We start from the raw sequence: 14671 nt of genomic DNA, 5'->3' as shown, positions 1-14671 counted from the left end.
GAGTGAGTGGGTGAGTGGGTGGGTGAGTGGGTGGGTGAGTGGGTGAGTGAGTGGGTGAGTGAGTGGGTGGGTGAGTGGTTGGGTGAGTGGTTGGGTGAGTGGGTGAGTGAGTGAGTGGGTGGGTGAGTCGGTGGGTGAGTGGGTGGGTGAGTGGGTGGGTGAGTGGGTGGGTGAGTAGGTTGGTGGTTGGGTGAGTGGTTGGGTGAGTGGGTGAGTGAGTGGGTGGGTGAGTGGGTGGGTGGGTGAGTGAGTGAGTGGGTGGGTGAGTGGGTGGGTGGGTGGGTGAGTGGGTGAGTGAGTGGGTGAGTGGGTGAGTGGGTGGGTGAGTGGGTGAGTGGGTGGGTGAGTGGGTGGGTGGGTGGGCGGGTGGGTGGGTGGGTGGGTGAGTGGGTGGGTGGGTGAGTGAGTGGGTGGGTGGGTGAGTGAGTGAGTGAGTGAGTGGGTGGGTGGGTGGGTGAGTGAGTGGGTGGGTGGGTGGGTGAGTGGGTGGGTGAGTGGGTGGGTGAGTGGGTTGGTGGGTGGGTGAGTGGGTGGGTGAGTGGGTGGGTGGGTGGGTGAGTGGGTGGGTGGGTGGGTGAGTGGGTGAGTGAGTGGGTGGGTGAGTGGGTGGGTGGGTGGGTGAGTGGGTGAGTGAGTGGGTGAGTGGGTGGGTGGGTGGGTGGGTGAGTGGGTGGGTGGGTGGGTGAGTGGGTGGGTGAGTGGGTGGGTGGGTGGGTGGGTGAGTGGGTGGGTGGGTGGGTGAGTGGGTGGGTGGGTGGGTGAGTGGGTGGGTGGGTGGATGAGTGAGTGGGTGAGTGAGTGGGTGAGTGGGTGGGTGGGTGAGTGAGTGGGTGGGTGGGTGAGTGGGTGGGTGGGTGGGTGGGTGAGTGGGTGGGTGGGTGGGTGAGTGAGTGAGTGGGTGGGTGGGTGGGTGGGTGAGTGAGTGGGTGGGTGGGTGGGTGAGTGAGTGGGTGGGTGGGTGAGTGGGTGGGTGAGTGAGTGGGTGGGTGGGTGGGTGAGTGAGTGAGTGAGTGGGTGAGTGGGTGGGTGGGTGGGTGGGTGAGTGGGTGGGTGGGTGGGTGGGTGAGTGAGTGATTGGGTGGGTGAGTGAGTGGGTGGGTGGGTGGGTGGGTGGGTGAGTGAGTGGGTGGGTGGGTGGGTGGGTGGGTGAGTGGGTGGGTGAGTGGGTGGGTGGGTGGGTGAGTGGGTGAGTGGGTGGGTGGGTGGGTGGGTGGGTGGGTGAGTGAGTGGGTGGGTGAGTGGGTGGGTGAGTGAGTGGGTGGGTGAGTGGGTGGGTGGGTGGGTGAGTGGGTGAGTGGGTGGGTGGGTGGGTGGGTGAGTGGGTGGGTGAGTGGGTGGGTGGGTGGGTGAGTGGGTGAGTGGGTGAGTGGGTGGGTGGGTGAGTGAGTGGGTGGGTGGGTGAGTGGGTGAGTGGGTGAGTGGGTGGGTGGGTGAGTGGGTGAGTGAGTGGGTGGGTGGGTGGGTGAGTGAGTGGGTGGGTGAGTGGGTGGGTGAGTGGGTGGGTGGGTGAGTGGGTGGGTGAGTGAGTGAGTGAGTGAGTGGGTGGGTGAGTGGGTGGGTGAGTGGGTGAGTGAGTGAGTGGGTGGGTGGGTGAGTGAGTGAGTGGGTGGGTGGGTGGGTGAGTGGGTGGGTGGGTGAGTGGGTGGGTGGGTGGGTGGGTGAGTGAGTGGGTGGGTGGGTGAGTGGGTGGGTGGGTAAGTGAGTGGGTGGGTGGGTGGGTGAGTGGGTGGGTGGGTGGGTGAGTGGGTGAGTGAGTGGGTGAGTGGGTGAGTGAGTGGGTGGGTGGGTGAGTGAGTGGGTGGATGAGTGTGTGGGTGAGTGGGTGGGTGGGTGGGTGAGTGAGTGGGTGGGTGAGTGGGTGAGTGAGTGGGTGGGTGGGTGGGTGGGTGGGTGAGTGAGTGGGTGGGTGGGTGAGTGAGTGGGTGGGTGGGTGGGTGGGTGAGTGGGTGGGTGAGTGGGTGAGTGAGTGGGTGGGTGGGTGAGTGAGTGGGTGGGTGGGTGGGTGGGTGAGTGAGTGGGTGGGTGGGTGGGTGGGTGGGTGAGTGGGTGGGTGGGTGAGTGGGTGGGTGGGTGGGTGAGTGGGTGAGTGAGTGGGTGGGTGGGTGGGTGGGTGGGTGGGTGGGTGGGTGAGTGGGTGGGTGAGTGGGTGGGTGAGTGGGTGGGTGAGTGGGTGGGTGGGTGGGTGGGTGAGTGGGTGGGTGAGTGGGTGGGTAGGTGGGTGGGTGAGTGAGTGGGTGGGTGGGTGAGTGGGTGGGTGGTGGGTGGGTGAGTGGGTGGTGAGTGGGTGGGTGAGTGGGTGGTGGGTGGGTGGGTGGGTGGTGAGTGGGTGGGTGAGTGGGGTGGTGGGTGAGTGGGTGGGTGAGTGGGTGGGTGGGTGAGTGGTGGGTGGGTGGGTGAGTGAGTGGGTGGGTGAGTGGGTGTGAGTGGTGGGTGAGTGGGTGGGTGAGTGGGTGGGTGGGTGGGTGAGTGGGTGGGTGAGTGGGTGGGTGGGTGGGTGGGTGGGTGGGTGAGTGGGTGGGTGAGTGGGTGGGTGGGTGGGTGGGTGAGTGAGTGGGTGGGTGGGTGGGTGAGTGGGTGGGTGAGTGGGTGAGTGAGTGGGTGGGTGAGTGGGTGAGTGGGTGGGTGGGTGGGTGGGTGGGTGAGTGAGTGGGTGGGTGGGTGGGTGGGTGAGTGGGTGGGTGGTGAGTGGGTGAGTGGGTGGGTGAGTGGGTGAGTGGGTGGGTGGGTGAGTGGGTGGGTGAGTGAGTGAGTGGGTGGGTGGGTGAGTGGGTGGGTGAGTGAGTGGGTGAGTGGGTGGGTGAGTGAGTGGGTGAGTGAGTGGGTGGGTGGGTGAGTGGGTGGTGGGTGGGTGAGTGGGTGGGTGGGTGGGTGAGTGGGTGAGTGGGTGAGTGGGTGGGTGGGTGAGTGAGTGAGTGGGTGGGTGGGTGGGTGGGTGAGTGGGTGGGTGGGTGGGTGAGTGGGTGGGTGGGTGAGTGGGTGAGTGAGTGGGTGGGGGTGGGTGGGTGAGTGGGTGGGTGGGTGAGTGGGTGGGTGAGTGGGTGGGTGGGTGAGGGGTGGGTGAGTGGGTGGTGGGTGGGTGGGTGAGTGGGTGGGTGAGTGGGTGAGTGAGTGAGTGGGTGGGTGGGTGGTGGTGGGTGGGTGGGTGGGTGGGTGAGTGGGTGGGTGGGTGGTGGGTGGGTGGGTGGGTGGGTGAGTGGTGGGTGGGTGGGTGAGTGGGTGGGTGGGTAGTGAGTGGGTGGGTGGGTGGGTGGGTGGGTGAGTGGGTGGGTGGGTGGGTGAGTGGGTGAGTGGTGGGTGGGTGGGTGGTGAGTGGGTGGGTGGGTGAGTGAGTGGGTGGTGGTGTGTGGGTGAGTGGGTGGGTGGGTGGGTGGGTGAGTGGGTGGGTGGTGGTGGGTGGGTGAGTGGGTGGGTGGGTGGGTGGGTGGGTGGTGGGTGGGTGGGGTGAGTGGGGTGGTGGGGTGGGTGGGTGGGTGAGTGGGTGGGGTGGGTGGGTGGTGGGTGGGTGGGTGGGTGGTGGGTGGGGGGGTGGGTGGTGGGTGGGTGGGGGTGGGTGGGTGGGTGGGTGGGTGGGTGGTGGGGTGGGTGGTGGGGTGGGTGGGTGAGTGGGTGGTGGGTGGGTGGGTGGGTGGGTGGGTGGGTGGGGGGTGGTGGGTGGGTGGGTGGGTGGGTGGTGGGTGGGTGGTGGGTGGGTGGGTGGGTGAGTGGTGGGTGGGTGGGTGGGTGGGTGGGTGGGTGGGTGAGTGGTGGGTGGGTGGGTGGGTGGGGGTGGGTGGTGAGTGGGTGGGTGGTGGGTGGTGGGGTGGGTGGGTGGTGGGTGGGTGGGTGGGTGGGTGGGTGGGTGGGTGGGTGGGGGGTGGGGTGGTGGGTGGGTGGGTGGGTGGGTGGGTGGGTGGGTGGTGGGTGGGTGGGTGGGTGGTGGGTGGGTGGGTGGGTGGGTGGGTGGGTGGGGGTGGTGGGGTGGGTGAGTGGGGGGGTGGGTGGGTGGGGGGTGGGTGGGTGGGTGGGTGGGTGGTGGGTGGGTGAGTGGGTGGGTGGGTGGGTGGGTGGTGGTGGGTGGGTGAGTGGGTGGGTGGGTGGGTGGGTGGGTGGGTGGTGGGTGGGTGGTGGGTGGTGGGTGGGTGGGTGGGTGGGTGAGTGGGTGGGTGGGTGGGTGGGTGGGGGGGTGGGTGGGTGGGTGGGTGGGTGGTGGGTGAGTGGGTGGGTGGTGGGTGGTGGGTGGGTGGGTGAGTGGGGGTGGGTGGGTGGGTGGTGGGTGGGTGGGTGGGTGGGTGGTGGTGGGGTGTGGTGGGTGGGTGGTGGGTGGGGTGTGGGTGGGGTGGGTGGGTGGTGGGTGAGTGGGTGGGGGTGGGTGGGTGGTGGGTGGGTGGGGGGTGGTGGGGTGGGTGGGTGGTGGGTGGGGGGTGGGTGGGTGGGTGGGTGGTGGGTGGGTGGGTGGGTGGGGGTGGTGGGGGGTGGGTGGGTGGTGGGTGGGTGAGTGGGTGGGTGGTGGGGGTGGTGGGTGGGTGGGTGGGTGGGTGGTGGGGTGGTGGGTGGTGGGTGGTGGGTGGTGGTGGGTGGGTGGGGTGGGTGGGTGGTGGTGGGTGGGTGGGTGAGTGGGTGGGTGGGTGGGTGGGTGGGTGGGTGGTGGGTGGGTGGGTGGGTGGGTGGTGGTGGGTGGTGGTGGGTGAGTGGGTGGGTGGTGGGTGGGTGGGTGGGTGGGGGGTGGGTGGGTGGGGTGGGTGGTGGGTGGGTGGGGGTGGGTGGGTGGGGGTGGTGGGGTGGGGGGTGGGTGGGTGAGTGGGGTGGGTGGGTGGGTGGGGGTGGGTGGGTGGGTGGTGGGTGGGTGGGGTGGGGGTGGGTGAGTGGGGTGGGGTGGTGGGTGGGTGAGTGGGTGGGTGGTGGGTGGGTGGTGGGTGGGTGGGTGGTGGGGGGTGGGTGGGTGAGTGGGTGGGTGGGTGGTGGGTGGTGGGTGGGTGGGTGGGTGGGTGGGTGGTGGGGGGGTGGGTGGTGGGGTGGGTGGGTGGTGGGTGGTGGGTGGTGGTGGGTGGGTGGTGGGTGGGTGGTGGGTGGGTGGTGGGTGGGTGGGTGGTGGTGGGTGGGGGGGGTGGGTGGGGTGGTGGGTGGGTGGTGGGTGGGTGGTGGGGTGGGTGGTGGTGGTGGGTGGTGGGTGGGGGTGGGTGGGTGGGGGGGTGGGTGGTGGGTGGTGGGTGGGTGGTGGGTGGGTGGTGGGTGGGTGGGTGGGTGGTGGGTGGGTGGGTGGTGGGTGGGTGGGTGGGTGGGTGGGTGGGTGGGGGTGGGTGGGTGGGTGGGGTGGGTGGGTGAGTGGTGGTGGTGGGTGGGTGGTGAGTGGGTGAGTGGGTGGGTGGTGAGTGGGTGGGTGGGTGGGTGGGTGGTGGGTGGGTGGGTGGGTGGGTGGGGTGGGTGGGTGGGGTGGGTGGTGGGTGAGTGGTGGGTGGTGGGTGGTGGGTGGGTGGGTGGGGAGTGGGTGGGGGTGGGTGGGTGGGGTGGTGGTGGGTGGGTGGTGGGTGGTGGGTGGGGGTGGGTGGGTGAGTGGGTGGGTGGGGTGGGTGGTGGTGGGTGAGTGGGGGGTGGGTGGTGTGGGTGGGTGGTGGGGGGTGGGTGGGTGGGTGGGTGGGTGGGTGGGTGGGTGGGTGGGTGGGTGGGTGGGTGGGTGGGTGGGTGGGTGGGGTGGGTGGGTGGGGGTGGGTGAGTGGGTGGGTGGGTGGGGGTGGAGTGGGTGGGTGGTGGGTGGGTGGGTGGGTGGGTGGGTGGTGGGGGGTGGGTGGGTGGTGGGTGGGTGGGTGGTGGGTGGGTGGGTGGGTGGTGTGGTGGGTGGGTGGGGGTGGGGTGGGTGGGTGGGTGGGTGGGGTGGGTGGGTGGGTGAGTGGGTGGGGGGTGGGTGGGTGGGTGGGGGTGGGTGGGTGGTGGGTGGGTGGGTGGGTGGAGTGGGTGGGGGGTGGGTGGGTGGGTGGTGGTGGGTGGGTGGGTGGGTGGTGGGGTGGGTGGGTGGGGGTGGGTGGGGGGTGGTGGGTGGTGGGTGGGTGAGTGGGTGGTGGGTGGGTGGGGTGGGTGGGTGGGGGTGGGTGGGTGGTGGGTGGTGGGGGGGTGGGTGGGTGGTGGGTGGGTGGGTGGGGGTGGGTGGGTGGTGGGGGTGGGTGGGTGGGTGGGTGGGTGAGTGGGTGGGTGGGTGGGGGTGGGTGAGTGGGTGGTGGGTGGGTGGGTGGTGGGTGGGTGGGTGGGTGGGTGGGTGGGTGGGTGAGTGGTGGGTGGGTGGGTGAGTGGGTGGGTGAGTGGTGGTGGGTGGTGGGTGGGTGGGGGGGGTGGGTGAGTGGGTGGGTGGGTGGGGTGGGTGGGTGGTGGTGGGTGGGTGGGTGGGTGAGTGGGGGTGGGTGGGGGGTGGGTGGGTGGTGGGGGTGGTGGGTGGGGGTGGGGGTGGGGGGGTGGGTGGGTGGGTGGTGGGTGGGTGGTGGGGTGGGTGGGGGGTGGGTGAGTGGGTGAGTGGGTGGGTGGGTGGGTGGGGTGAGTGGGTGGGTGGGTGGGTGGGTGAGTGGGTGAGTGAGTGGGTGAGTGGGTGGGTGGGTGAGTGGGTGGTGGGTGGGTGGGGGTGGGTGGGTGGGTGAGTGGTGGTGGTGGGTGGGTGAGTGGGTGGGTGAGTGAGTGAGTGAGTGGGTGGGTGAGTGGGTGGGTGAGTGAGTGGGGTGAGTGGGTGAGTGGGTGGGTGAGTGAGTGGGTGAGTGAGTGAGTGGGTGGGTGGGTGGGTGGGTGGGTGAGTGGGTGGGTGGGTGGGTGTGTGGGTGGGTGGGTGGGTGGTGAGTGGGTGGGTGAGTGGGTGGGTGAGTGAGTGGGTGAGTGAGTGGGTGAGTGGGTGGGTGAGTGGGTGGGTGGGTGAGTGGGTGGGTGAGTGGGTGGGTGAGTGGGTGGGTGGGTGGGTGGGTGGGTGAGTGGGTGGGTGGGTGAGTGGGTGGGTGGGTGAGTGGGTGGGTGAGTGGGTGAGTGGGTGGGTGGGTGGGTGAGTGGGTGAGTGGGTGGGTGGGTGGGTGGGTGAGTGGGTGGGTGGGTGGGTGAGTGGGTGGGTGGGTGGGTGGGTGAGTGGGTGAGTGGGTGGGTGGTGAGTGGGTGGGTGGGTGGGTGGGTGAGTGGGTGGGTGACTCACATCTTGCTCTGGACTTTGTACGTCGCCGCGTGAGTCACGTTGCCTCTGGAGCGCGGACGATCTGCTCTGCCTTCCCCTATAGGATCCACCCCTATAGGATCTCCTATAGGGGATCCTATAGGGGATCCTATAGGGCTTAGGCCACCAGGATCCAGCAGAGGTGAGCGACGAGGTCATGTGACTCCACACGGACATTCTGGGGGGCGGGAACTAGCCAGAGGGATGGTGGGGGGGGGAGATTTAGCATCAAGATCAGCATCATCATCAGCAGCATCATCATCAGCAGCAACATCATCATCAGCATCATCATCAGCATCATCATCATCAGCATCATCATCAGCATCATCATCAGCAGCATCATCAGCAGCATCATCATCATCATCATCAGCAGCAGCAGCATCATCATCATCATCAGCAGCATCATCATCATCAGCAGCATCATCATCATCATCATCATCAGCAGCATCATCATCATCATCAGCAGCATCATCATCATCATCAGCAGCATCATCAGCAGCATCATCATCATCATCAGCAGCATCATCATCATCATCATCAGCATCATCAGCAGCATCATCATCATCATCAGCAGCATCATCATCAGCAGCATCATCATCAGCAGCATCATCATCAGCAGCATCACCATCAGCATCATCATCATCAGCATCATCATCAGCAGCATCACCATCAGCATCATCATCATCATCATCAGCAGTATCATCATCAGCATCATCAGCATCATCATCATCAGCATCATCATCATCATCAGCAGCATCATCATCATCATCAGCATCATCATCATCATCAACATCATCATCATCAGCATCATCATCATCAACATCATCATCATCATCAACATCATCATCATCAGCATCATCATCATCACCATCATCAACATCATCATCAGCATCAAGATCATCATCAGCATCATCATCATCATCAGCATCATCATCATCAACAGCATCATCAGTATCATCATCAGCATCATCATCAGGATCATCATCAGCATCAAGATCAACATCACCATCATCAAGATCAGCATCAGCATCACCATCATCATCATCAACATCATCAGCATCAGCATCACCATCATCAGCATCATCATCATCAGCATCATCATCAACAGCATCAGCATCACCATCATCATCATCAACATCATCAGCATCAGCATCACCATCATCAACATCATCATCAGCATCAAGATCATCATCACCACACACACACCTACACACACACCTACACACACACCTACACACACACCTACACATCTACACACACACCTACACACCTACATACACACACCTACACACACACACCTACACACACACACCTACACACACACACCTACACACACACACACCTACACACACACACCTACACACACACCTACACACACACCTACACACACACCTACACACACACCTACACACACACACACACCTACACACACACACACCTACACACACACACCTACACACACACACCTACACACACACACACCTACACACACACACCTACACACACACACACCTACACACACACAACTACACACACACCTACACACCTACATACACACACCTACACACACCTACACACACACATACCTACACACACCCACCCACACACCTACACACACACCTACACACACACACACCTACACACACCTACACACACACACACCTACACACACACACCTACACACACCCACCCACACACCTACACACACACCTACACACACACACCTACACACACCTACACACACACACACCTACACACACACACCTACATACACACACCTACACACACACACACCTACACACACACACACCTACACACACACACCTACACACCTACACATACACACACATCTACACACACACACACCTACACACACCTACACCCCCCTACACACACCTACACCCCCCTACACACACACACCTACACCCCCCTACACACACCTACACCCCCCTACACACACCTACACCCCCCTACACACACCTACACCCCCCTACACACACACACCTACACCCCCCTACACACACCTACACCCCCCTACACACACCTACACCCCCCTACACACACCTACCTACACACACACACCTACACACACACACACACACCTACACACACACACACCTACACACACACCTACACCCCCCTACACACACCTACACCCCCCTACACACACCTACACCCCCCTACACACACCTACACCCCCCTACACACCTACACCCCCCTACACCTACACACACCCCTACACACACACACCTACACACACACACCTACACACACACCTACACACACCTCTACACACACACACCTACACACACACACCTACACACACCCCTACACACACACACCTACACACACCCCTACACACACACACCTACACACACACCTACACACACCCCTACACACACACACCCCTACACACACACCTACACCCCTACACACACACCTATACCCCCCTACACACACACACACCTACACACACCCCCCTACACACACCTACACACACCCCCCTACACACACCTACACACACACCCCTACACACACACCCCTACACACACACCCCTACACACACACCCCTACACACACACCCCTACACACACACCTACACACACACACACACACACCCCTACACACACACCTACACACACACACCTACACACACACACACCTACAGACACCTACACACACACACCTATACCCCCCTACACACACACACCTACACCCCCCTACACACACCTACACACCCCTACCTACACACACACACCTACACACACACCTACACCCCTACACACACACACCTATACCCCCCTACACACACACACACCTACACACGCCTACACATCCCTACCTACACACACACACACACCTACACACACCTACACACACACACACCTACACCCCCCTACACCTACACACACCCCTACACACACACACCTACACACACACACACACCTACACCCCCCTACACCTACACACACCCCTACACACACACACCTACACACACACACACACCTACACACACACACCTACACACACATCTACACACACACACCTACACACCCCTACACACCCCTACACACACCCCCCTATACCTATACCTACACACACACCTACACACCCCTACACACACACCTCGACTACAGTCGACGAGGTGTAGCAGTAGCAAGTGGAAGAGTAGGCCAAGTTTCAGCTGTTTCAGAGTCTCCATACTCGACACGGAAGTTTCATCAAAAAGTAGGGCGAGAATCGATTCCGCGATTGACGTCCGACGTCGATTACCTCCGTTGTCGGGTGCGGAATCGATTCATGTTCTTCATGTCGATTCCCCGTTGGGATTGCACAGGGAATCGATGGTTGGGGATGTCGTGAACGGGTGGAATCGATGGCAATTGAGTTAATATTGGAGCCTATGGGTCTCTGTGTGGTGGTGAGTCTATGGGTCTCTATGTGGTGGTGAGTCTATGGGTCTCTGTGTGGTGGTGAGTCTATGGGTCTCTGTGTGGTGGTGAGTCTATGGGTCTCTGTGTGGTGGTGAGTCTATGGGTCTCTGTGTGGTGGCGAGTCTATGGGTCTCTGTGTGGTGGTGAGTCTATGGGTCTCTGTGTGGTGGTGAGTCTATGGGTCTCTGTGTGGTGGTGAGTCTATGGGTCTCTGTGTGGTGGTGAGTCTATGGGTCTCTGTGTGGTGGTGAGTCTATGGGTCTCTGTGTGGTGGTGAGTCTATGGGTCTCTGTGTGGTGGTGAGTCTATGGGTCTCTGTGTGGTGGTGAGTCTATGGGTCTCTGTGTGGTGGTGAGTCTATGGGTCTCTGTGTGGTGGTGAGTCTATGGGTCTCTGTGTGGTGGTGAGTCTATGGATCTCTGTGTGGTGGTGAGTCTATGGGTCTCTGTGTGGTGGTGAGTCTATGGGTCTCTGTGTGGTGGTGGTGAGTCTATGGGTCTCTGTGTGGTGGTGAGTCTGTGGGTCTCTGTGTGGTGGTGAGTCTGTGGGTCTCTGTGTGGTGGTGAGTCTGTGGGTCTCTGTGTGGTGGTCAGTCTATGGGTCTCTGTGTGGTGGTGAGTCTGTGGGTCTCTGTGTGGTGGTGAGTCTATGGGTCTCTGTGTGGTGGTGAGTCTATGGGTCTCTGTGTGGTGGTGAGTCTATGGGTCTCTGTGTGGTGGTGAGTCTATGGATCTCTGTGTGGTGGTGAGTCTATGGGTCTCTGTGTGGTGGTGAGTCTATGGGTCTCTGTGTGGTGGTGGTGAGTCTATGGGTCTCTGTGTGGTGGTGAGTCTGTGGGTCTCTGTGTGGTGGTGAGTCTGTGGGTCTCTGTGTGGTGGTGAGTCTATGGGTCTCTGTGTGGTGGTGAGTCTGTGGGTCTCTGTGTGGTGGTGAGTCTATAGGTCTCTGTGTGGTGGTGAGTCTATGGGTCTCTGTGTAGTGGTGAGTCTATGGGTCTCTGTGTAGTGGTGAGTCTATAGGTCTCTGTGTAGTGGTGAGTCTATGGGTCTCTGTGTGGTGGTGAGTCTATAGGTCTCTGTGTGGTGGTGAGTCTATGGGTCTCTGTGTGGGGTTAGTCTGTGGGTGTCTGTGTGGTGGTGAGTCTATGGGTCTCTGTGTGGTGGTGAGTCTATGGGTCTCTGTGTGGTGGTGAGTCTATGGGTCTCTGTGTGGTGGTGGTGAGTCTATGGGTCTCTGTGTGGTAGTGAGTCTGTGGGTCTCTGTGTGGTGGTGAGTCTATGGGTCTCTGTGTGGTGGTGAGTCTATGGGTCTCTGTGTGGTGGTGAGTCTATGGGTCTCTGTGTGGTGGTGAGTCTATGGGTCTCTGTGTGGTGGTGAGTCTATGCGTCTCTGTGTGGTGGTGAGTCTGTGGGTCTCTGTGTGGTGGTGGTGAGTCTATGGGTCTCTGTGTGGTGGTGAGTCTATGGGTCTCTGTGTGGTGGTGAGTCTGTGGGTCTCTGTGTGAGTCTATGGGTCTCTGTGTGGTGGTGAGTCTATGGGTCTCTGTGTGGTGGTGAGTCTGTGGGTCTCTGTGTGAGTCTATGGGTCTCTGTGTGGTGGTGAGTCTATGGGTCTCTGTGTGGTGGTGAGTCTATGGGTCTCTGTGTGGTGGTGAGTCTATGGGTCTCTGTGTGGTGGTGAGTCTATGGGTCTCTGTGTGGTGGTGAGTCTATGGGTCTCTGTGTGGTGGTGAGTCTATGGGTCTCTGTGTGGTGGTGGTGAGTCTATGGGTCTCTGTGTGGTGGTGAGTCTATGGGTCTCTGTGTGGTGGTGAGTCTATGGGTCTCTGTGTGGTGGTGAGTCTATGGGTCTCTGTGTGGTGGTGAGTCTATGGGTCTCTGTGTGGTGGTGGTGAGTCTATGGGTCTCTGTGTGGTGGTGAGTCTATGGGTCTCTGTGTGGTGGTGAGTCTGTGGGTCTCTGTGTGGTGGTGAGTCTGTGGGTCTCTGTGTGGTGGTCAGTCTATGGGTCTCTGTGTGGTGGTGAGTCTGTGGGTCTCTGTGTGGTGGTGAGTCTATGGGTCTCTGTGTAGTGGTGAGTCTATGGGTCTCTGTGTGGTGGTGAGTCTATGGGTCTCTGTGTAGTGGTGAGTCTATGGGTCTCTGTGTGGTGGTGAGTCTATAGGTCTCTGTGTGGTGGTGAGTCTATGGGTCTCTGTGTGGGGTTAGTCTGTGGCTGTCTGTGTGGTGGTGAGTCTATGGGTCTCTGTGTGGTGGTGAGTCTATGGGTCTCTGTGTAGTGGTGAGTCTATGGGTCTCTGTGTGGTGGTGAGTCTATGGGTCTCTGTGTGGTGGTGAGTCTGTGGGTCTCTGTGTGGTGGTGAGTCTATGGGTCTCTGTGTGGTGGTGAGTCTATGGGTCTCTGTGTGGTGGTGAGTCTATGGGTCTCTGTGTGGTGGTGAGTATATGGGTCTCTGTGTGGTGGTGAGTCTATGCGTCTCTGTGTGGTGGTGAGTCTGTGGGTCTCTGTGTGGTGGTGGTGAGTCTATGGGTCTCTGTGTGGTGGTGAGTCTATGGGTCTCTGTGTGGTGGTGAGTCTATGGGTCTCTGTGTGGTGGTGAGTCTATGGGTCTCTGTGTGGTGGTGGTGAGTCTATGGGTCTCTGTGTGGTGGTGAGTCTATGGGTCTCTGTGTGGTGGTGAGTCTGTGGGTCTCTGTGTGAGTCTATGGGTCTCTGTGTGGTGGTGAGTCTATGGGTCTCTGTGTGGTGGTGAGTCTATGGGTCTCTGTGTGGTGGTGAGTCTGTGGGTCTCTGTGTGAGTCTATGGGTCTCTGTGTGGTGGTGAGTCTGTGGGTCTCTGTGTGAGTCTATGGGTCTCTGTGTGGTGGTGAGTCTATGGGTCTCTGTGTGGTGGTGAGTCTATGGGTCTCTGTGTGGTGGTGAGTCTATGGGTCTCTGTGTGGTGGTGAGTCTATGGGTCTCTGTGTGGTGGTGAGTCTGTGGGTCTCTGTGTGGTGGTGAGTCTGTGGGTCTCTGTGTGGTGGTGAGTCTGTGGGTCTCTGTGTGGTGGTGAGTCTATGGGTCTCTGTGTGGTGGTGAGTCTATGGGTCTCTGTGTGGTGGTGAGTCTATGGGTCTCTGTGTGGTGGTGAGTCTGTGGGTCTCTGTGTGGTGGTGAGTGTGTGGGTCTCTGTGTGGTGGTGAGTCTATGCTTCTCTGTGTGGTGGTGAGTCTGTGGGTCTCTGTGTGGTGGTGAGTCTATGGGTCTCTGTGTGGTGGTGACTCTGTGGGTCTCTGTGTGGTGGTGAGTCTGTGGGTCTCTGTGTGGTGGTGAGTCTATGGGTCTCTGTGTGGTGGTGAGTCTGTGGGTCTCTGTGTGGTGGTGAGTCTATGGGTCTCTGTGTGGTGGTGAGTCTATGGGTCTCTGTGTGGTGGTGAGTCTGTGGGTCTCTGTGTGGTGGTGAGTCTATGGGTCTCTGTGTGGTGGTGAGTCTATGGGTCTCTGTGTGGTGGTGAGTCTATGGGTCTCTGTGTGGTGGTGAGTCTGTGGGTCTCTGTGTGGTGGTGAGTCTGTGGGTCTCTGTGTGGTGGTGAGTCTATGGGTCTCTGTGTGGTGGTGAGTCTATGGGTCTCTGTGTGGTGGTGAGTCTATGGGTCTCTGTGTGGTGGTGAGTCTGTGGGTGAAAGTGTGGTGGTGAGTCTGTGGGTCTCTGTGTGGTGGTGAGTCTGTGGGTCTCTGTGTGGTGGTGAGTCTATGGGTCTCTGTGTGGTGGTGAGTCTATGGGTCTCTGTGTGGTGGTGAGTCTGTGGGTCTCTGTGTGGTGGTGAGTCTGTGGGTCTCTGTGTGGTGGTGAGTCTATGGGTCTCTGTGTGGTGGTGAGTCTATGGGTCTCTGTGTGGTGGTGAGTCTGTGGGTCTCTGTGTGGTGGTGGTGAGTCTATGGGTCTCTGTGTGGTGGTGAGTCTATGGGTCTCTGTGTGGTGGTGAGTCTATGGGTCTCTGTGTGGTGGTGAGTCTATGGGTCTCTGTGTGGTGGTGAGTCTATGGGTCTCTGTGTGGTGGTGAGTCTATGGGTCTCTGTGTGGTGGTGAGTCTATGGGTCTCTGTGTG

At 60.8% G+C, this 14671-nt stretch overlaps 1 long non-coding RNA gene across 1 annotated transcript in view; it reads right to left on the bottom strand.

The window, feature by feature from the left end:
* The window catches only part of LOC144955367 (uncharacterized), a 14751-nt gene extending 4355 nt beyond the window's left edge, over positions 1–10396 (bottom strand). The window contains exons 1-2 of the long non-coding RNA XR_013641628.1: positions 10277–10396; positions 7133–7342 (exon numbers count right to left, since the gene is read on the bottom strand). This is a non-coding gene — a long non-coding RNA (uncharacterized LOC144955367). The remainder of the gene's footprint in view (positions 1–7132; positions 7343–10276) is intronic.
* Positions 10397–14671: the final 4275 nt, after the last annotated feature.

This window comes from Lampetra fluviatilis, unplaced genomic scaffold (assembly GCF_964198595.1).
Source record: "Lampetra fluviatilis unplaced genomic scaffold, kcLamFluv1.1 SCAFFOLD_145, whole genome shotgun sequence".
Lineage (NCBI taxonomy): Eukaryota > Metazoa > Chordata > Hyperoartia > Petromyzontiformes > Petromyzontidae > Lampetra > Lampetra fluviatilis.
The sequence above is the reverse complement of the archived record's forward strand: the minus strand, read 5'-3'. Positions and strand labels throughout refer to the sequence as shown.